Below are 22,657 nucleotides of genomic sequence, written 5' to 3' on the forward strand. Positions count from 1 at the left end.
AGAAAAAAAGAGAATATGAATATTTGGGATAGGAGAGGGGATAGGACAAATAAGTAGATTTTTCTGCTTAAGAATCTTCAATTAGAGATTGTTTTTATTGTTTTACTTGTTGACCAAAGAGTAAAGTCATCCTGGGTTTGGTGGCCTAGCTCCAAGATGATTTCTCTAACAGTAGTAATACCCATCCATGGATTGAACCTCAGTTGGCCTCTTGTTACAATTGATATTTCTCTGGCTTATAAAAACTATATTGGGTCCAGGATTGACAATTAACATATGTGACCCATTCTGTGGAAAGTTCTATGAAGAAGCTCCCCAAAATTGCAATATCATGGGGAGACGAGGTTAGTGTAGTGGAGTTAAAAGACTCATGACTCAAGTTTTGTCTTGTCTGCTATTTAATTACAGTATGACTTGGGTCAAGTCATTTCCCCTTTATTTCCAATGTTCTCATCTGCAAAATGAGAGTGTTGGATTAGATGAGTTCTAAAGTCTTTTCCAGCTCTAAAAATCCATCATTTTGTGATTGTGAAAAGTGTACATGATTAGGAAATGGAAGCCCAGTGGAGCTGCTATCTTTTTTCAAGGATTCCCTAAGCACTTTGTTCTCATTTCTTCTTTGCCCCATCACTCTACTCTACATTATTTACTGTTATATGAAGGTATCTTTCCCATAGAATTTGTTTCTTGAGAGTGGGGACTCTTATTTTTATTTTTAGAACCCTAGCTCCTAGCACGCAGAATACTTTACACATAGTATTCACTTAATGTGTGATGAGTTGAATTTTTTTGTTGAATTGGAATTGTAGAAGGGGAATTATTTTAATACAATTTTTAATAAAATCATTTTACTTTTCCAAAAACAAAGATAGTTTTCAACATTCACCTCTGCAAAACCTTGTGTTCAATTTTTTCACCCTCTTTCCCTACTACCTCCCCTATAGACAACAAGCAGTGCACTATAGGTTAAACGTGCAATTCTTCTAAACATATTTCCATATTCTTTATGCTGCACAAGAAAAAAATAAGATCAAAAGGGAACAAAGAAAGCCCAAGAAAGAAAGAAAACAAGCAAACACACATTATCACCACCACCAAAAAAAAGTGAAAATACTGTGCTTTGATCCATATTCAGTCTCCATAGTTCTCCCTCTGGATGGATGGCCCAGAAGGGACATTCTTAATGTTAAATGGCAAATTGGGAGAGCAAGGTGCACTGCCCACATTCCCACAGAATCATTACCTCCCCAAGAGACCAAGATAAAACAAGAAAGCTCAAACAGTATTTCCCACCTCAAAAAATATTCACTACCCTTTTGAAGAGTACACACTGTCCTCACTCCCACATTTTCTTTCCCCCATCAATGCAAAGGGCAGATAATGGGCAAAGCCAGTTTCTTAGCCTGACCCCCCAGGCTTTCCATCCAAATGGGTATCTGGTACATTTTATCTGCCCTCTTTTTCTTTCCTTGCTCTCACATATATTTCCATGAAAGTGTACATTTCTCACAGGATTTTTTGACCCTCTCTTTTGTACTCATAAACTCACCCCATCTTGCATCACATTTACCCATATATGTATGTCTTTTCCCCAGCTCCTTGAGGACAAGGACAATGCATTCCCAATGTCTGTGAGTGAAACTATATAGCTGGTGCTTTGTTTAAGTACTTGTTGAAGTGAATTAGTATTGAACTGAAGGGATGGGAGCAGGAGACATGGCTCCAGTTCTGCCATTGTAACAGGACATTCCCCTTTTCTATGCCTCAGTTTTTTCACTGGCAAAGGGCTGGTCTAAATGGCCTAAAATTTCATATGGAAATTTCCATGCAATTATTTCTGTAAAGCTGTGCTGAAGCATCTTTCTCTTCCCCCTGATTTTTTGATGTCCCTATTAGTTTCCCCCTCCCTCGCCTTCCATGTGTTCCATGTTCAGCTCCAAGTACATTTTAGCACCACTGTTTGCCGATGTCAGGAAAGTTAACATCTGTCTCCCCCGAATCCCTAGGAGGCAGCACATGCTTGGGAGGAATGGGTTTGTCAGATTTTATCTGGATGCTCTCAGTATGGACTTCTTGGGCATCTGGAGACATGTATGCACATATATCCAGGTGAGCTCTTAGACCCATGACTTGATTTGTTTGTTCAGTGTTTCCCGAGTTGTTTTTCTCATAGCTTTATTTCTTTCTGTCTTTGCTTTTTAGGGTCTGAGCTGCTGTGGGTCCAGAATATCAATATCTATTTGTCAGTTGACAACACTTCTTCCCCCTAACTCTCAACTCATTGGAAGAACTGGCAGCTCCTGCCCTATCCATACCCACTGTTTCTCTCCTAGCACCAAAGATTATTAGAATCTGAGTCTTAAGAAATCTTTGTGGTCACAAAATGTTGTGTCTAATCTAGACATTCATCTCTAGATTGGTATTTATTAGTTTCAGCCTAGAAAATGGATTGCATACACTGAATTCACACCTTTACTTGAAAGGAAGGAAAAAGGAAATAAGTATTTATTAAAGTTTTACAAAGAAATGGGTCACTTTTTACACCTGGTGTTCATTTGGTCAACAGTTTTAACTGTCTCCCCTTCCAACATCTTTGGCTCAACAACACAGACCTGGATGGGCTATGTGTATTCTTTGAACATATCTCAGACCAAAAGACAAATCTAAACAATTTTGGGTGTCAGACACATGGATTTGAGTGATTTGAAACAACCTGGTTTTGAGTGACCTAGATCAAGTATATTCCCATTTCTGAATCTATATCCTCATTTGCAAAATAGAGGAGCTGGATTCCTAGCTGTTCTTCCAGCTCTGGTATTTTAATATTTACAGTACTGATCCACCCATCAATTGGATAAATTTCCTGATCAGCTTCTGTGTGTAATGATATGGGGGAGGCAGAGGAAGAGCAGCGCTAAGTCTTCTCCTTAGGGAGTTCCCAGCTGGGAGCTGGTATAGAGAAGAAACAGATCTAGGACATGTCCTGGTAGAGCTTACAGTCCCATATGGAAGACAAGATTATCACACATAATGTAATGATTATACAGTTATATTATACAGTATATGACTGGTCCAGACGGTGACCTGGGTAGAGCTTGCAGATCCTTTTCCCTAACCATGATAACTCGAGTTAATAAAGTATAAGATAACATTAGCTTCTGTGATTGCCATTAAAACACTGTTTTTTTTTCTCCAGTGTCTCCTCCAACTGTTTCCATATATTTACACTTGTCTTTCCCATCTTGTACTCAAAAACTTGATATTTTTGATGCTCCTTTTCCCCAATGTAAGAGTACATTTATCTTTACTCATCTTTGAGCCATCATCTTAATCTGCCTGTATATTTGTAAGTCAATTCCATCATGTAACATAATAAATTATTTATCTTTATTATCTAAAATCTCATATGTTTTGTCATATATTCCTATAATTATCTAAGTCTCTGATTAAAACGATAACAACTCAAAATCAAAAAGAAAAACCCAATGAGTTCTGATCACATCCCTGGGGTACTGCACAAGAGATGTTCTTCTAAGATAACATCAACATTAGAGACACTCTTTAGGTTCAATTACTGGTCATCAAATTAAGTAAATTTTATCTACTCAGTGTCTCTACCTCTCTAATCTATTTTGTACAGAATTAATTCCTAGTTGTGAGCAAACCATTTGATTTCCCTTTTTAAAAACTACTCCTGGATACTCTTTACTTTTGGATGACACCGCAATCCTTGTGTTGCTCCTGACAGTAATGAAGAAGTTGGGAAGAAGTGCATATTTGGGGAGAAATATTAATAAATTTGGGTTTGGAAATGTTGAATTTAAGATATCAGTGAGTCATCTAATTCAAGTGTTCAATAGGCAGTTGGGGATACAATATGGAGATCAGCAGAAAGATAATAGATTTGAGAATCATGATTATATAAATAATAATTGAACCCATGGGAGCTGATGAAATCACCAAACCAAATAGTACAGAGGGGAGAAGAGGGCCCAAGTCTCAGAATGGAGTTCTCTCAGGATGTGGATAATTAAAGCAACAAACCAGCTAGGAGTAGTATTCCTTTTTTATTCCTTCAGGCAAGTGTGGAACAGGAAAAAAGGAATGGTGTCTCTGTTCCTTGCAGGCAGGAAAAGTCTCCTGGAAGTGAGAACAGGCCAACTTAGAAGACTCTAATAGTATGGCATAGTTCTCTTTCCATGCTGGGAGGAAAAGGTAACCTGAAGAGACTGACATGCAATATAGTGATGTCTTATGAATAAGAAGCCAGCTTAGGAAATCAGACATGTTCTCTGTTCTCCAGCAATGGTGCCCATTCTACTTCTGGATAAGTATGATTATATTAAGCCAAGATCTACTCTGCAACTCTGCCTCCCCATCCATTGCTCCTAATTTCTGTCCTTGAGGGCCAAGAACAAAGCTAACCCTGACATCACTTCTGTATAAAAATGACTGTCAGAAAAAAGGAAAAAAAGAAAAGAAAAAGCTTTAATTAAAAAAAATAGAAAAGAAAATCACTGTCATAGCTTCCCTCATTCGAGACCAACCAACCTCACCAATTCCTTCACTGGGTACTTGGCTGGCATGGTGGCCAGACTCTACTATCTTGGTCCCATTTTCCAGAAATGCTTCTGCTTGCTAATGTCCTTATCAGTTTTGCAACGTCAGGTAAGCCAGCACCTCTCTAGGCCTTAGTTCCTTAGCTATAAAAAGAGGGGAATTGAATTAAGTGGCCTCCAACGTCCCTCCTACTTCTAGAAATGTAATCTATGGCCAAACAGGATAAATTCAGTTCAGAGAGGCTATCACCAATTTAAATTTTCAGCTCTAGCATTTCTTAAAATCAAAGAGAATCTGATCTTGCTGCTAGTGGGAAGACCAACACCCGCAGTATCATAGACTCTTACGGTGTTGAAATAAGTAAAGAGGTTGTTACAATGGGATATCCTGGCTGGCCCTAGCTGGGAAGGGTGATAAGGACCTAAGTTATTTTCTGTCGTTCTACTAGCTACTGGCTGGCTCTCACTTTATCTTCTGGGTGGAAATGTTGGCTTCATGATCTTGAATTTCAAGTCTAATGGATCAGTCCATCAGATTTATAATTCCTTGAAAGGAAAGGAAGAGTCTAGGAACACAAGGCTCAAGTTCCTGTTCTATTACTTGGCTTTGAAGTTCAGCCCACTTTACCTTCTGGGTGCAGGGCTATTGAAGAGAAGGTAGTCTTGACATGGTTGTAGCAAAGAAGGTCTCTCCTCCTTCCCACTTCCACAAAGTTAAAGTAAGAATACTAACCCTACCTTGGCCATTTATTGGGAGGCATCTTAGGTTCTGGATCTGACATGTAATAGCTGTGTGATTTAAGTCAACCTCTGTTTCAATATTTTCAACTAAAATGAAGACAGTAATTGCACCTATCTTCCAAGGTTGTGCTAAAGAACAAATGAGCTGACATTTGGAAAGAGCCTAGCACATAGCAGGGCTTAATAAATACTTGTTTTCTTCTTCCCTTCATCAAAATCCCCAAATTAGAAAGCATGGCATGGGAAGAAAGGTTAACTGGGTTTAAAACAGAGGTGTGCTACTTACTGCTAGACATGTGAGCTTTGGCAAGACATTTTGCCTCAGTTTCTTCCTCTATAAAATGGGGAGAATAATTCTTGCACTTCTGTTTCCTACTTAAAACTGATGAGGATCAATTGGAATATTGTGTATAAAACTTTTGTAAATTTTAACTAGAGATGACAATTAAGATTAATGTGAAGGTATTTTTGAAAGCATTTAAGTATCCAATAATCATCCTTCCAAACAGATGTAGGGAACCTGTGCTACTCTCAGTCTGGCAAGCAAAATTTCTTTTCCTCCTCCACTCCTGTCATAGACATCTGCTGACACTGGCCTCTGACTTCCTGCCATCCCTACAACTGGGAATGCCAAGTTTCTCTCTGCCAGCCCAGTGTAGCTAACTACAGAGAAAAATAGGAACCATAAGGGAGGAGGTATGTGTCTGGATTCCTGGTCCTAACAATAGTCGAGAGATTGTAAAGAGGTGTTCTTCAGTGAACCAAATGTCTATATTCAAAATATATAAGGAGAACATCTTACTCTATTTTTTAAATTTTATTTCTGGAGATAAGAGAAAAATAGACAATTCAAATTGTATAAAATTAAATTTTGCAGGAACAAAATCAAAATTTGCATAATGAAACAAGAAATTGATGATTAGGGGAAAATCTGCATTAAATATCTGACTGAAGTCTGATATCAAAATCATAATGGGATTTGACACAAATATATAAGACCAGGAACCATTCCCTAATACCTAATTGATCAAGAAACATGAATCAGCAATTTTCAGAAGAAAAGCAAATGGCTATCGATCATATGAAAGATTATTCCAAATCACTAATAAAAGGAACAGTATGCAGATTAAAATACTAAGGTTTCACATAACAGCATACTGTCAGAAGTGATAATGTTGGAAGAGCTGTGAGAAATCAGGTGTACTATTACATTGTTGGTGGAACTGTGAATTGGTTCTCCCATTCTAGAAATTAAATTGGAATTATGAGAGAGCACTCCTACATATGCAATAATAGAAAGGTTACATATATATGAATAGATATAGACATATACATACACACATAACACACAGACATATATACATATATATGAGCACACATGCAATATTCATATTTTTATATATTATCTTATTTTTGTAGTAACAAACTGGAATACACAATTAGTCCTTATCAATTGGAGAATGAATAAACAAATTATATGGTATATAAATTAAATGGAACATTTATTGTACCATATGAAGTGATAACTAATAAGAAATTCACAGAAATCCAGAAAGATTTGCATCAAGTCAGTATCAGTGACACTGAGTGACATTTACTCTGATCCAAGACATCTATAAAGGAATCATGAAGGAAAATGATATCTATAATCAGAAAAAGAACTGGAATCCGAATGCAGATTAAAGAATATTTTTTTCACTTGCTCCTCTCCCATTGATTTATTTCTACTTTCATAACCATGACTAATATGAAATATATGTCTTACATGATAGTACATGTATAAACTGTGGAAAAGAAAAAAAAATGGAACACAAAATTTTGTAAAAATGAATCCTAAAAATTTTCTTGAAATGTATCTGAGGGAAAAAATTACCATTAAAAATGAAAAGAAAAAAGAGTTGTGTGAGGTAAGGCAGAGTATGGAAAACAGAACCAATGATGGGGAGACAGCACAGGGCAGCAGAAAGAATGCTGGATTTGAAGACATAAGGTCTGGATTCAAATCCTAGCTCTGTCACTTCCAATCTACAATATTTTGGACAAGTATCTAATGTTTCTGGCCTTTGATTTCATCTGTAAAATGAAAAGATCAAATTATTTTCTAAAGTTCCTTTCAGCTCAAAATATAAATATAAACAATAACTCTAATAATATATAATATAACCATTTAAATGAACCATCTATGTTTTTGAGAGCTGATAAGGAAATTATCAGCTTCTTTCTATCCAGAGGTGAAACTAAGGTTATTTAATTCCATATAACAATGTCAGACAAAGGGAAGGGAAAGGATGAGTGAAAATCGCTTTTCCATAAGAAAAAAATACACGATAAAACTTAAAATGCAGTAGTGATTATTTTGCAAATAAGTTATACAAAAGATGAAAATCAATCTTTTCAAACAATAAAGTGCCCTGCAAACTTTTAAAAAATCCTATTCTTCAAATCACTTTCTCTAAATTGATAAAAACGGCAACTTGTCTGTATATAGGACTTTGTATCCAGCCTATATTCTTTCCATTCCATGCTAGATGCTTCTCTTACTTTCTATAGTTCTCTTGCTGCTATTCTACCTTGTATTCTACTCATCTGTGCATATTCCATATCTCTTCAGTATACTTTAAGCTCTGTTGAGGGTTGAAACAGTATCATTTTTGTCTTTGTGTCCTTAGTAGCACATCCTATAATCAAACAATGAGTAGTAATTAAGTTCCTCCTATGTGTCACGTACTGTGCTATGGATACAAATAGAAAGAATGAAACAATCCCTATTCATATATGTTCTAATGGAGTAGACAATAAGCACATATAACATGACAAAAATACAAATATACACAAAGTCTTTAAATAGAAGATAGTTTGGGAGAGAGGATACTAGAAGTTGAGGGAGGAAAAGGGATATGGGGGCAGGGAGAGATGGTGCATTAGCAAATGCTCCAAGCAAAAGATAGTTCTTGAGCTGAATCTTAAAGACAGGGACTCTTTAAGGCAAAGAAACATAAGGAACAAGTGCATTCCAGGCATGGAATAATGGTGGGTGATAAACTGTCATGTGCAGAAAAGATGAGTTTGATTAGATCACAGAGAGTAAGAGTGAAAGGGAGGCTCAATGAGACTGGAAGTGTAGGACAAAGCTAGATTGAAGAGCTTTAAAAACTAAACAAAGGAATTCATATTTTATCCTAGAGGCTGTGGAGAACTTCTGGTGATGACTGAGTAGGGAATGATACTGTTAAATTTATAGGAAAGAATTATTTGGACAGCTACTAGAATTGAGAGGGCCTTTAAGCAAATCAGTCAATTAGGAGGCTGTAAGGGGATAGTTGTATAGGTGGAGAGAAGGGGCCTCAGGATGCCAAAGATATTTTGAAAGTAAAAAAAAAAAACAACAACAAGATCTGACACTGAATTAGTTTGTTGGATTGCCAGGAATATCATGAGTGGAGCCTTGTAAAAAGCCTGTCTGTCTAGTAGCAAACAGCAGGCACTCAAACATCACTTGCCAATTAGGGGGTATTTTTGCAAATAGCAGAAACAGAACATGATTACATTCATAGAGGTTGCCCAGCTATGGGAAATAAGGTATAAAAGGTGAAGAGGAACAAGGGCTTGCCTTGGATCCAGAAGGAAAGAAGTCAAAAGACAGCAGCTTCCTGTCCTAGTCAACAACAGTCAACTTTATCAGGATAAGTAAGAGTGAAAATAAGAAGCCTGATAAGGTAGAGACTAGGGAAGAACAAATGGCCAATGGATGCAGATAGAGCTGGAAGGGACCTTTGATGTCATTTATTCTACATTCATTTTCTAGATGAGGCAATTGAGGACAATGGTCAAACCACAACTTGGCAGCAGAAATTCATTTTAAAAAAACAAGTCTAGGTTATTATGGATTAAATATGGTATTAATTGCCATGCCCCATTTTTAACATTGAAAAAAATTAAGTTCAATAAATCAAATTAATATAAATCCCCCATTTCTCTTTATTTATGGAGGTTTGGAGGGATAGGAGTGAGAAAAATCACTTAAAATACATTTTTTAAGGCAAAGTATCAAATTGAAGACCATGCAAAATGCCAACCACATACATGTCACTTTGTAAAGTTCACAGTAGGCAAAGATCTTTTAAGTTCATTATTTAATTTGACCTATATTTATTTGAACAATGCTGGAGATGCTATTTGTCTTGTTATTTGCAGTTGAGAAAACTGAGGCTAAGTGACCAGCCCATCATAAAACAGCTAAGAAGTGACCAAAGCTCAAAGGAGATGAACAAACAATTTTCAGATGAGAAATTGAAACTATTTCTAGACATATGAAAAGGTGCTCTAAATCACTACTGATCAGAGAAATGCAAATTAAGATAACTCTGAGATATCACTATATACCTCTCAGATTGGCTAAGATATCAGGAAAAGATAATGACGAATGTTGGAAGGGATGTGGGAAAACTGAGACTCATACATTGTTGGTGGAAATGTGAACATATCCAACCATTCTGGAGAGCAATTTGGAACTATGCTCAAAAAATTATCAAACTGTGCATACTCTTTGATATAGGGGAGTGTGTGGGGGAAGGAGGAAAAATTGGAACACAGGGTTTTACAAAGGATAATGTTGAAAAACTGTCCATGCATATGTTTTGAAAAAGAAAAAGCTTAAAAAAAAACTGACCAAAGCTGGAACTGAATAAACAGTCTCATACCTGTATGTTATTTAACACAAGTTGGGATGGAAGATCTCTTAACAAGTTTAACCAGAGTGTCTAGTTTAGGAACCAACTATGAAAATAAATAGAGAATGAAATCTCAATGTAGCAGGACAACTGTATATTAAGGAGATTTCTGCTCCCCCTCCCAAATCTCTCCCTCCTGAAACCCTATTTCCACCTGACTTTCCAGGAATGTTGTGAGGATCAATCAACCAACATTTATTAAATACCTATTATGTGCCAGTAACTAATGAGGTATTTGTAAAGTCTCCAGTACAATACTTGGGAAAGAGTAAGTACTTGGTAATCCTTTCATTTTCCTCCCTTCCTCCTTTTTCCTTCTTCCTTCCTGCTCTTCCTCCCTCTTTCTTCTCTTTCCCCTACCCAAACTCCACTGACAATTGCAGAAATATTTGGAGCATGCTTCCTTATATCTCACCTGATCATGGAAGATCTCAGAACACAAGCCTGGGATTGGGTATTGAACATTATAAAGCATTAATAATTCTTATTTTTCTCCATTGATTGATTGTTGCTCTCTCAGGAAAGGTCTAGATGATTTAGGCAAGTATTCTACATGGCATATGACTCATGCTTCCCACCACAGATTTAAGCCCCAATCTGTAAACCCTCAGGCTACAGTTAAATAGCCCTTCTTTCACTAGGGCTGATTATCAGACTGTCAAATTGCCTCCGTTTCCTTACAAGTTAAAGGGGGATGGTGATAACTTTCTCCCTACTCTCTCTCTTTTTAAAAAAATATTTTATTTTTTCTAAAAACATGCAAACATACATTTTTCCATTTTTTCTTTCACCTCTTCCCTCATAAGTCCCAAGAAACCTCTTGATAAAGTGTTTTGTCTTTGGTCTGATGATCTTTGATCTAAAAGTGATTGCTAAATGACCATCCCTTTTAATTTAATAATTTGTTTGCCTTGTTAACAAAATGACTAAATTACTCCTCCCCCCGAAACACATGTAAAGGTAGTTTTCAACATTCACCTTTGCAAAACCTTACATTCCAAATTCTTCTCCCTCTCTCTCCGCCTTGCCCTTTCCCAAGACAGCAAGTAATCTGATCTAGGTTAAATGTGCAATTCTTCTAAACATATTTCCACATTCTTCATGCTGTGAAAGAAAAATCAGATCAAAAGAAAAAAAAGTATGAGAAAGAAAACAAAACAAGCAAGCAAATAAACAATAACAACTAAAAAGGTGAAAACACTATACTTTAATCCACATTCAGTCTCCAAGTTCTGTCTCTGGATGGGGATGGCTCTTTCTATCATAACTCTATTGGAATTGCCTTGAATCACCTCATTGTTGACAAGAGCCAAGTCTATCACAGTTGATTATCACATAATCTTGTCACTGTGTAGAATGTTCTCTTGGTTCTATTCACTTCACCCAGCTTTAGCTCATGTCAGTCTTTCCAGGCTTCTTTGAAATCAACCTGCTCATCATTTCTTACAGAACAATAATATTCCATTACCTTCATATATCATAACTTATTCAGCTATTCCCCAACTGATGGGCATCCACTCAGTTTCCAGTTCTTTGTCATTACAACTACTACAAATATTTTTTATACATATCTCCCAACTCTGTTACAGGGTCATTATAAAGAAAGAACTTTCTAAAATCTTGAGAGTTATAGAAATGTAAATTATTCTCTAATACCACTTCCTCAAGGGAAGCAGAGAACCAAAGAGAGACAGGGATTGATCCAAGGTCACCCAAGTATGAAGTAGCAGAACTGAGAAGTAAATCCTCTCTGTAGATTTTTCACTACTAATCCAGGGATGTGGAAGAGGCCTCAGGCCCTGTACATTTCTTACATATTAGATTTTAGCAGAGAAGAAATGGTATATATAATCAAGGTCACACAAAGGGTTTACAATTTTATAGATCATCAAGAGCTATCATTTTCTTTTTCTTCTTTTTTTTAATAATTATAACTTTTTATTGACAGAACCCATGCCTGGGTAATTTTTTATAACATTATCCCTTGCACTTTTGTTCCGACTTTCCTCCTCCCTCCCTCCACCCCTCCCCTAGATGGCAAGCAGTCCTATACATGTTAAATATGTCACAGTATATCTTAGGTACAATATATGTGTGCAGAACCGAACAGTTCTCTTGTTGCACAGGAAGAATTGGATTCAGAAGGTAAAAATAACCCGGGAAGAAGAACCAAAATGCAAACAGTTTACATTCATTTCCCAGTGTTCTTTCTTTGGGTGTAGCTGCTTCTGTCCCTTGTTGATCAATTGAAACTGAGTTAGATCTTCTCTTTGTCAGAGAAATCTACTTCCATCAGAATATATCCTCATATAGTATCGTTGGTGAAGTATATAATGATCTTCTGGTTCTAAGAGCTATCATTTTCATATTAATTTGCCAAACTTTCCCCCAAACTGTAAGACAATACTAGCCCGCTCATTAAATTACTCAATATAATAAATAAACATATCTTTATTGTAAATTTTGAATGTACAAGAATGATCATTTTTTCTCAATGGTATTTTATTTTCCAAAATACAAGTAATGTATGATCATTATTCCAGTGTACAGTGATTGATAAAATTTCATTTAAAAACATTATCAAATTCATAGTATTTGTCATGACTTCTCAACCAATAATTAATAATTGCTAGATGATCAGAAGTAATATTTATATAATGCCTATATGTGCCAGTCACTGTGTTAAGCACTGCACAAATTATTATTTTGGGGAGATACCTGGGAGGTAGATGCTATTATCCCCATTTTACAGATGAGGAAACTTAGGCAAATTGAAGACCAGGCTCTAAAGAAATTAAGGTAAACTGAAGTTAAGTGACTTGCACAGGATGACACAGTTCATGTTTGACAATGCTGAAGTCAGATCTTCTCAACTCTAGGTCTGGTGCTCTATCCATTGAGCTAATTCTTGATCAGTTGTATCCCACTCTTTGTGATCCTGAATAGGGTTCTCTTGTATCTAGTAAAGATAGTAGAGTGGTTTGCCATTTCTTTCTCCAGTAAATTAAGGCACTTATGCAGGGACACACAACAAGTAATATCTGAAGCTGGATTTGAACTCAAGTCTTCCTAATACTAGGCCCAGTGGTTCTATCCACTGAGCACCTAACTGTTTCCTGACTCTTAGCTAACTTCTCTAATTAAGAGATACCAGTACTGTGACTACCACCTAGTTATAGTACATGACTTTTTTTTCCCCCTTAAATTAACAAAGGAGTCTTCATACTGGAGAAGTTCTAGATCACTGTTTTAGGCAAGGAATGTTCCCTCATTGTTAACCAGTAGGAGAAAAAGGGCCATAAAGTGACTTAGAAGATTTTAATTAGAACCTAGTGGCTTGAGTTCCTTCCAGCTGTTCCAAGATATTAAGAATTCTGGGCTTAAATCTGATTCTGAACTGTTATCTTTGCACTAGGGGACTCAGTCTAGGCTTTATCCTCTTCCCTCTAGTAAACAGATGGCTGTAAAGTGGGAAATGGGTAAGCAGATCTGGAAAGTTTTTAAAATTTCATCTGAGCAGTCCTGATGTCATTTCTGACTCTCTGATAAAGAAATTAATAACTAAAATGAAAGATGGAGCTTTTGGGGTAAGATTAGCTTAAAATTTAACTAACGTTTCAGTTCCTCCAGAAAGCTTTCATTCTGTTACTAGTATAGCCCACAGTGATCTTCAATCTAAACCATACTGTTTAGAAATTATTTGAGGGCCAGGGAGGGATGGAAGCAAGGATTAGTGACAGATTTTTGTTTGTTAAAAAGTAAAAAATGAAAAGGAGCTGCAGATATAATCAGAACAGAACAGAACTGTAATACCATCTAATCCCTTTCCCTGTGACAGAAAGCTCAGTTCTCAGACCAGAAAGACTTACATGAACTGATGCTTTGTGAAGTGAGCAGAACCAGGAAAACATTTTAACATAGTCAAAATTATGTGATGATCAACTGTGATGGACTTGGCTCTTCTCAATAAAGTGGTGATTCAAGGCAATTCCAATAGACTTGGAATGGAAAATGCCATGGACATCTAGAAAGGGAGAACTATGGAGACTGAATGTGGATAGAAGCATAGTATTTTCACATTTTTGTTTTTTCTTTCTCGTGTTTTTTGCCTTTTTGGTATTTGGTTTTTCTTGCACAACATGACAAATAAGGAAATATGTTTAAAAGAATTGCATATATTTAACCTATATCAGATTGCTGGCTCTCTTGGGGAGATAAGGGAGGAAGGGAGAAAAATTTGGACCACAAAGTCTTACAAAGATGAATGTTGAAAACTACCATTACATGTATTTGAAAAAATAAAATACTATTGAAGGGGGAAAAAAGAAAGCTCATCTCTCTCAAAGTAGCCCTTTTCTTTATTGAACATCCCTGTTAGGAAGTCTGGACTTAGAGAAAGAAATCCTTGATGCTGCCCTCCCCTGCTACCCCCATTGCTGCTTAGGTTTGCTCTGTGTGGGGCCAAATAGAACAAATACAATTTCTCTCCTACAGGAGACATCTCCATTTACTTGAAACAGTTTGCACATTCCCTCTGACCCTTCTATTCTTCAGTTTAAACACAGTCAATTCCTTCAGTCATGTTCACATATTGCATGGCTGTCAGTCCCTACTTTACCCTAGGTGCCTTCCTCCTCTGGAGGCCTGCAGACTGGCTACTCACATGCATGATCCAGCCTAGTCATGTACACTCTATCCTAGATGTGTTACCACAGCAAGACTATTTCCTTCTGTACTTCCAGAGATGAGATTTCTGTGCCTCCAGTTTCATCATCTACCCAAAGAGCACAAACTTACTTAATATTAATCATATCGCCAGATTGTTTCTCTGGATAGTAGAGCTCTTAGGAAGCTTATGGTTTGGTTGATGAAACATGACAGACAGAACAAAATAAATAAAATAACATTTACTCAGGACCATGAACAGTCAGTCACTCCAGGTCAGAGGCCACTTTTGGTTGGGCCAAACTTTCAGTCTCCCTAATAAGAATGGGAGAACTCTTGAAGGCCTTGACATCTCATTTCCCCTACAGTTAGACCAAGCTATAGGAAAGGCAAAGTTGTGGAACCAGATAAGGCTTTAAAGGTAGGAGACCAGTTTTCCAGGGATTCACAAAATTTAAAAATAGAGAAGACCAGCTCTAATCCAACCCCCTCATTTTTCAAAGGAAAAATCTGAAGTAGAGGGGACACAATTTACTTAGTCTACAATAGTGGTAGAGTTGAAATCCAAAAATCAGGTCATTAGAAGAGATATTACAAGCCAGATAGTTGAACTGACAGATGAGGAAAATGAGGCTAAATGAGTGACGTGACTTGCCCAATATTACACCGTTGGTATAATCACTTGAAGCAGAATTCCAATTTGGATCTTCCTAACTTTAGGCACAAGGCTGTATCCACTGTATCACACAGCTACGCTGAGCTGATAAACTAATTTGCACAAAATATTAAAAGCTATTAATTGTTTCTTTCCCTATGTACTTTTAAAAATAGCAACAATTTTAATAGAAAGAGTTCTCTGCTTTGTGAAGATTGTGTAGCTTTGGGCAAAAATCACTTTTCTTCCAGTCCTTAGTTTCCTTATCTAACAAAGGAGGAGGTTGTCATCAGTTCTCAAAGCATAGTTTTCCCTGAGACCTTTTAATGATGTCTTTGAGGTCAAAACTATTTTCATAATACTAAGATTGTTATTTTCCTATTAAAATGCTTCTCTCTTTTTCCAACTGGATAACTGTGAGTCTGGATATTCTACACAGACTTCAACCAAAACAACCTATTGCAACAGACTGAATGCAAAAGTAAATAGGAGACTCCAGCTGTCCTCTGTAAAGTCAGACATTAAAGAGAATTGCAAAGATATGTAAAACAATGCCATTTTTCTCATTAAATTTTGTTTTGGAAAATAGTAATGTTTCATAAAAATGTTATGACATGGAATAAGCTTATTTTAAATGAATTAATAAATACTTCAAAAAGTTATCAAATTTAATTTCTAATACAATTAAATTTGAGAGATGTAATCTTCATAAACAAGAGTTCTTCAATAATAATCTTCTGATAGTAAAATGTTTTGAGAACCATTAGCCTGGATGATCTCAAAGTTGAACATCTCTCTAAACTTACATGTTTCTATTTCTTTGTGTTGTACCAGGTTGCTCTCAGTTTCTTCCTCTGTAAAATGGGTTTCTGGGACTACTCCCTCTTGGTTCTCTTCCTACCTATCTGATCACTCTTTTGTCTCCTTTCCTGGATTGGCTTCAAGATCATGCCCTCTAACCCTAAGATTCTGTCTTGGGCCCTTTTCTCTTCTCCCTTTATATACTACTTCACCTTTGCAACATCTGTTAATTATACCTTCTTTCCTCTGACACTTTCATCGCTCCAGAGCATCCCCTCATCTCTGGATTACTGCTACACCTTGCTGGTGGATCTGCTTACCTCAGTCTCTCCCCCCCATTCCAATCCATTCTCCATTCAGCCACTAAAGGGATTTTTCTAAAATTAAAAAAAAATTTTCCCTCTCTCTCCAACAATAAACTCCAGTGGCTTCCTATCTACAAAATAATTTGTACCTAGTTTGACATCCAAAGCCCTTCAAAAACTACTCTGTTCTTATTTTTTCATTTTTCTTACACCTTACTTCCCAATACTCTTCAATCCAGTGACAATGATCTTCTGGTTCTACACTCCATCTCTCAGCTCCAGGCATTTTCTTAGGGCTGTTCCCCATTTCTGGACCATTTTCCTTCTTCCATTCCAACTACTGGCCTCCCTGGTTTCCTTTAAACCCCAACTAAAATCTACCTTCCAAAGGAAGTCTTCTCCAGACTTTAATTCCAGTGACTCTCCTGTTAATTATTTCCATTTATCCTGTATACAGCTTGCTTTGTATATATTAGTTTGTGTGTTGTCTCACTGGTTAGATAATATACTCCCTAAGGGTAGGTAGGGTCTTTTACCTCTTTTTATATTCTCATTGCTTAATATGTACCTGACACTTGGGAGGTACTTAATAAATATTGATTGATTGATTGACTGGTTACAATATAGATGAGAATACCTCATATTGAGGTATTTAGCTTTAGCTTTTTGCAAACTGTAACATTCTATGTGTTTTATTTATTATTATCATCATCACCACTATCACCATCTATGTTGTGAAAGGAGAAAAAGTGTTTTGAGTAGTGGGGGCAATTTCTTTTCCTAGGTGGTAAAAAAAGGAAAGGCTCTCCTGTAGTCCATCAGTCATGATGAACAATCAAAAGTTCTGAAGTATTCACACAGGAAGTCAGTGAAGTTCACTGGTTGCTGTGACATTGTCTTAGCAGCCTTCAAGAATTAGCTAACTCTTCCAGCCCACTAAAAAATAATTGCACTTTGATCAGAGAAGAAAAGAAGCTATTTAAGGTATTAGCTTAAAAGGTCTTATGTAGGAGCACAGGCAATTAAGGTTGACATCTACATCAGCATCCTACACAAAGCCTGGGAAATACTTCATGTCACTTGTTAACTCCAGGTTACTCCTAAAGACCTTTTTTGTGCTGTATTATTCCTAGACTGCCTCTTCCTGGAACACTTCCTGATTCACCAGGAGCTTGGCGATTTCTCATCTACTTTCTCACCTACTACCACCCCAAAAGGTCACCTCTTCCTCTTAGTAAATGGCACCATCTTCCTGGTGGAATACTTGTAGAAACGATGCTGGACTTGGGAGTTAGGCAGTCTGGCTCCAAATCCCAGGTCAATCATTTACCGGCCTATAGATATCTCCCCACCTTTCAAAGCCTCAGTTCTTTCATCTGTAACATGAGTGTAATGATTCTAGAATTGCCTATCCCACAAAGTTATGAAAACTTTTACTTTGCAAACCTTAAAGATTTTAAAGATTGGCATTGTTATTCATGTATACCCTACAATACTGGCTCAAATCTTCCATCTTCCCTTGGCAAGTGAATCTGTGTCATTATCTAAAAAACTGAGCTTCAATCTCCACAACTCTAGAAATGGGGGAGAAAAACTTTTGTAATAGAATAACCTCTTTTATGGGGATGTTATGTAGAAAATGCTTTGTAAACCTAAAAAAAAAAATGGGGGGGGCAAAACAAAACCCAACAACTAACTCCTATTGTGATTGTTGTGTTAGACTATGAGTTCTGGAGTTAGGGATTGTTCTTTTGGAACAGTGCCCAGGATAGGATCTCTAAAATTGGGAATTTACTCAAGCTTTTAGACAATAAGGACAACAATGAACAGAGCATAGTCCTATCAAATGGAATCAAATCATGATGACATAGCTAAGAGTTCAAATTTTCCCAAATGACATTAGTTGGGCAATCCTGGAAAAGTCACTCGGTGAATGTCAATTTCCTTAACAGCTGAGTAGCAAAGTGGATGACCATGATGATGATAGCTACCATTTATATGGTGCTTATTAGATGGGATAGTACTTATAAGATAAGATGGAGAACTTGGTCTCAAGTCAGGAAAACCTGAGTTCAAATTTGATCTAAAGATATTTAATAGTTGTGTGATCCTGAGCAAGTCACTCAAGCTCAGTTTGCCTCAGTTTTCTCAACTAAAAATGAAGATAATAGTATTTATTTCTCAGGACTATTGTGAAAATCAAATGAGATAATAATTGTAAAGGGCTTAATGAAATGCTTGGCACATGATAGGTGCTATGAATGCTAGCTACTATTACAGGCGTGGCACTTTTCTCACTGGGCTGTTCTAAGGCTCAAGTGAGGTAACAGGTATGTATAAAGTGTTGTGCAAATTTTAAAGCAAAAGTCAGCTGTTTTTACTCCATTCTCACCTATAATAGGTACCTCATTGCTAAGACACAACAGCTTAGAGTTATTCTACATGTCTGCCAGTGGATTAATCGTAGCTTACATATAGTTCCAGGCGGATAGTCTGACAAAAATCATTGCCCAGAGTCATAAGGCAAACTTGTATGTGCCTCAAGGATGTGGGATGTCTGTGTCAGATGTTTTCCTTCAACACTGGGCAGGTACATCTCTTCTGAGCAACAATATGAACTCTCAAGATGCAATCTGCTGAAGCCAAATGAGTTAATATATTGTTTGTTGGGTTGGGTTTCTTTGCCCTTCTCTGATGGATTTTTTTTTTCCTCTGTATTGGGAATAAAGAAATCAAGGGGCCACTAATTCCCTTTTCTCTTCCTGCAGACAAGTCTGGGGTCAGGAGCTGTCTCTCTTCCTTCCTATCTCCCCAGCAGTAATTTGCCAAATAACTTTGGTTGACAACTCAGGAAAGGGTTTAAGTAATAGTTAACTATTCTAGGCCATGATTCATCCAAAAGAGGAAAATTCATGACCTGAGCATTAGGCCACAGATTTTTCTCCCCCTTTTAAGCTCAGAGAGACTGTTTTTGTTCATGTTCTCATAAAATTCAGTGAAACTCTGAGTTCAAGCTGGCATTCCAACCTCAGAATTCCTTTCCCAGATCCTGCTCCCCACATTTATTCCAAAAAGAACATGAAGGCATCAAATCTGAGGTCCCATAGGGCCTCTGTTTGCCCTCCTGCCAAGTGAATTGGTGCCTCTCTGGTGGGTGGGCGGAACAGAGGCCTGAGATTCCAGTCCTTGGAACAGAGACTCCTCTTCCAGAACACCAGTTTTTCAACAAGCTGACTCTTTCTACCCACATCATGGAAACCAGCAAAATTCCTGCTGTTGAAGGCACTCCCTCCTTCCGTCCTACTTCCAAAGGGTCAGATTGCTGAAGGACTAGCTTTCCAACAGAGGGATAATGATTGTAAATTATAATTCTGTTCAAGTAATGCTTTGTCCCAGACTAATGGGGTAGAGGACTTTACCTCCCCCTCATTCAGGAGGTAGCTTGAATGTCCATCACAGTAGCATCTCTCTGGCAAACAATACTCCCTCTACCCATACCCTAAAAATCCCAAAGTGATGAAGAATACTTAGCAAAACCTCTTGACTAAGTAGAACAACTCCCTTCCCGAGGAGACTGCAACCATATAGTTGGACCGTCCTCTTTATCACTATTTTGTGCCCCCTCAAAACTATTTTTACCCTTTTCTTAGGATTTTGCTAACTAGGACTCTGCTTGGATAGGAAGAATGGGAATCGCCGTGTTCCCACTCCAGCTGCCTGCCTCCTGCCCTCCCCCCCAACCTATCCAGCTTCCACCCTCTCTCCACTTCAAATCACTCACTGCTCCCCCACTTTCTCCCCTCCACCGCCAATCCAGCTGCCACTCTCTTTCTCGAACTACATCCCATAGATTAAGATCAGTTTTACAATCCCCTACCCTCAGGGTCCGGTAACCTCAAAGTCACCACAAAGGATATAAATACTAGAATACATGTCTCACCATCCAGAACGTCCCCACCAGAGAGTATCAGTACACCCAAACCCACCCTTTCCTCCAAACGGCGGAATTTAGAAATAAGAAGTTGTTTACTTTCCACTCATTTTCTCATTCATATTATTTCAGAGAAAGAAAGGAGATGGGACAAATCTGAAAGCTGGATGCAAAGGGGTTCTAGAACTTACTCCAGAGCAAAATCACCACTTCTCCCTAAACAAGGGGGCAAAGTCTGCCTAAGAGGAGGAGACTATTGGCTGTTTAGTGGATGAAATAATGGAAGAGGCTTTGGCCACAATCGCCCCTAGCGCCCGGGATGGGGGTGGAAGTGTTGATGGGGGAGGAAGTGTTGACGGGGGAAGGAAGAGAGGGAAAAGGGGGAGGCGCCCGAGAACCTGAGTCCTTCTCCCCGCCCCTAGTCCTTTTTGGCCCCGAAACTGGATTTGGGAGAAACTGAATTTGGGAGGTAGCAGTAGCGGGATCGGACCATTTGCCCCCTTCAGCAAAGAAGCAGGGATATTGGGAGGAGGGTCGCTGCTTTCCCCGTCCCATCTTACCTCGCATGCTATGCACCCCAAGCTTGCCAGAGAAGTAGGGGGGGCAGTTCTAAGCGGGCATCCCATCCCTCCCGCCACAGCCCCTTTCCGTTTGCCTAAGTTTCCCCAGACTTACCGGGAGGGGAGGAGTGGCAACGCTGGGGATTTCCTCCGTAGGTCTGTCTTGCTTGTCTGGATCAGAGCAGCGTCTGGTCTGTCGGTCTTTCTGTGTCACTGCTTCTGCCAGACGGAGCGCCGACTCCCAACGCCTAGCTCCTGGGCATTCCGCTCCGGGCGGGGCTCTAGAGCTGGAAAGTGGAAGCGCCCGGGAAGGTGCGGAGGCGGCGCCCAGCCCTGCCCAGCCCAACCGGACCAGCCCCACCAGCCCCGCCCCTCGCGGCCCACGTGGAAGGCATCGTGCTGGGGAAGGGCAACGCCCAGGGGCTTCGGCAGAGCTGGGGGTGGAGCAGGGAGTGGGCGGAGGGGCTGCAGAGGTCTCTGAGGCAGCCACATGTTTAAGGAGAGAGAATTCTGGCTCTTCTAGTCCAGACTCCATACGGTTCGCTCCCCGTGTGATGGTGTGAACGACACTTCTCTGAGTCTCAGTCTCCCCATCTGTCACAGGAAGACCATCATCTCTTCCTATACTGATTTTACATCAGAAGAAACATGTGAAAAAGAAACAGCTGGTTGGTTGGAAAGAACCCCGGTTATGGATATTTGGGTTCAATTCAGCTTACATGTATTAAATACCAAATATCAACAAAGGAGATGTTTTCTGGCTTGGACGTTATTTCTTTGTTAAAAGGAAACTCCCACCAGTAATACAAAATCAGCATTGGCAATAAAAGTCTAAAAGTTGTTCGGGGTTGCTCAGAGTCACACAGCCAATAAGTATCTGAGGTAGCACTTGAATCCAGGCTTTATTGCCTCCGGAGACCAGCTTTCTGTCCTTTACAACAGGTATCATCTTGTCTAAAGGAGTTTTTATTCTTCAGAGGGAAAGGGGAGATGCTGAGTGGGAGGGGGAGACAAGTACACAGACAAATATGCAAATTAACACATAATAGAATATTCATATAAGTATAATATAAATGTTTTCTGATATTTGACTGATAATCCTATACTCAAGTTAACCAAGTCCTGTCATTTCTATTTTGATCATAGCAGTGACATAACTCCTATTCAGTCCGACTGCCACCATTCTTTTTTCAGACCCTCAATTCCTTTATTCTGAACTATGACCACAGTCTTTTAATTGTGTCTCCACTCAAGTCTCTCCTATCCATACCCTCCCCAGTCATCTAAGTGATTTTCCTAAGAGCTGATCTGACTGTGTCACTCCTCTACTCAAAAAATTCCTTTGACTTCATAACTTCTCTAGGATCACTTGACATTTAAAACTGTTTAAAACCCGGCCAATTCCAAGATAATGATATATGTTGAAAAGGATGTGGGAAAACAGGGACACTAATACATTGTTGATGGAGTTGTGAATTGATCCAGCCATTTAAAACTGTGCATACCCTTTTATCCAGCAGTGTCACTATTGGGTCTGTACCCCAAGAGATCATAAAAGAAGGGAAAAGATTCACATGTGTGCAAAAAAATGTACCTGCTCTTTTTGTGGTGGCAAGGAATTGGAAGTTGAGTGGATGCTTATAAGATGGGGGATAGCTGAATTGGTTATGGAATATTATAGTTCTGTGAGAAGTGATTAGCAGACTGATT

General features: G+C 38.4%; 1 protein-coding gene across 4 annotated transcripts in view; it reads right to left on the reverse strand.

Annotated features, from left to right (window-relative positions):
* Window positions 1–21,313, reverse strand: part of INF2 (inverted formin, FH2 and WH2 domain containing) — a 78,869-nt gene extending 57,556 nt beyond the window's left edge. For 3 of the 4 annotated variants that reach the window (XM_031953143.1, XM_031953140.1, XM_031953141.1), the window contains exon 1: window positions 21,063–21,312. The gene's annotated coding sequence lies outside the window, so the exon portion shown is untranslated. Of the gene's footprint in view, window positions 1–21,062 lie in introns of all 4 variants that reach the window. The other variant, XM_031953142.1, reaches the window with a different exon arrangement.
* Between the last annotated feature and the right edge of the window lie 1,344 nt (window positions 21,314–22,657).

This window comes from Sarcophilus harrisii, chromosome 2 (assembly GCF_902635505.1).
Source record: "Sarcophilus harrisii chromosome 2, mSarHar1.11, whole genome shotgun sequence".
NCBI lineage: Eukaryota > Metazoa > Chordata > Mammalia > Dasyuromorphia > Dasyuridae > Sarcophilus > Sarcophilus harrisii.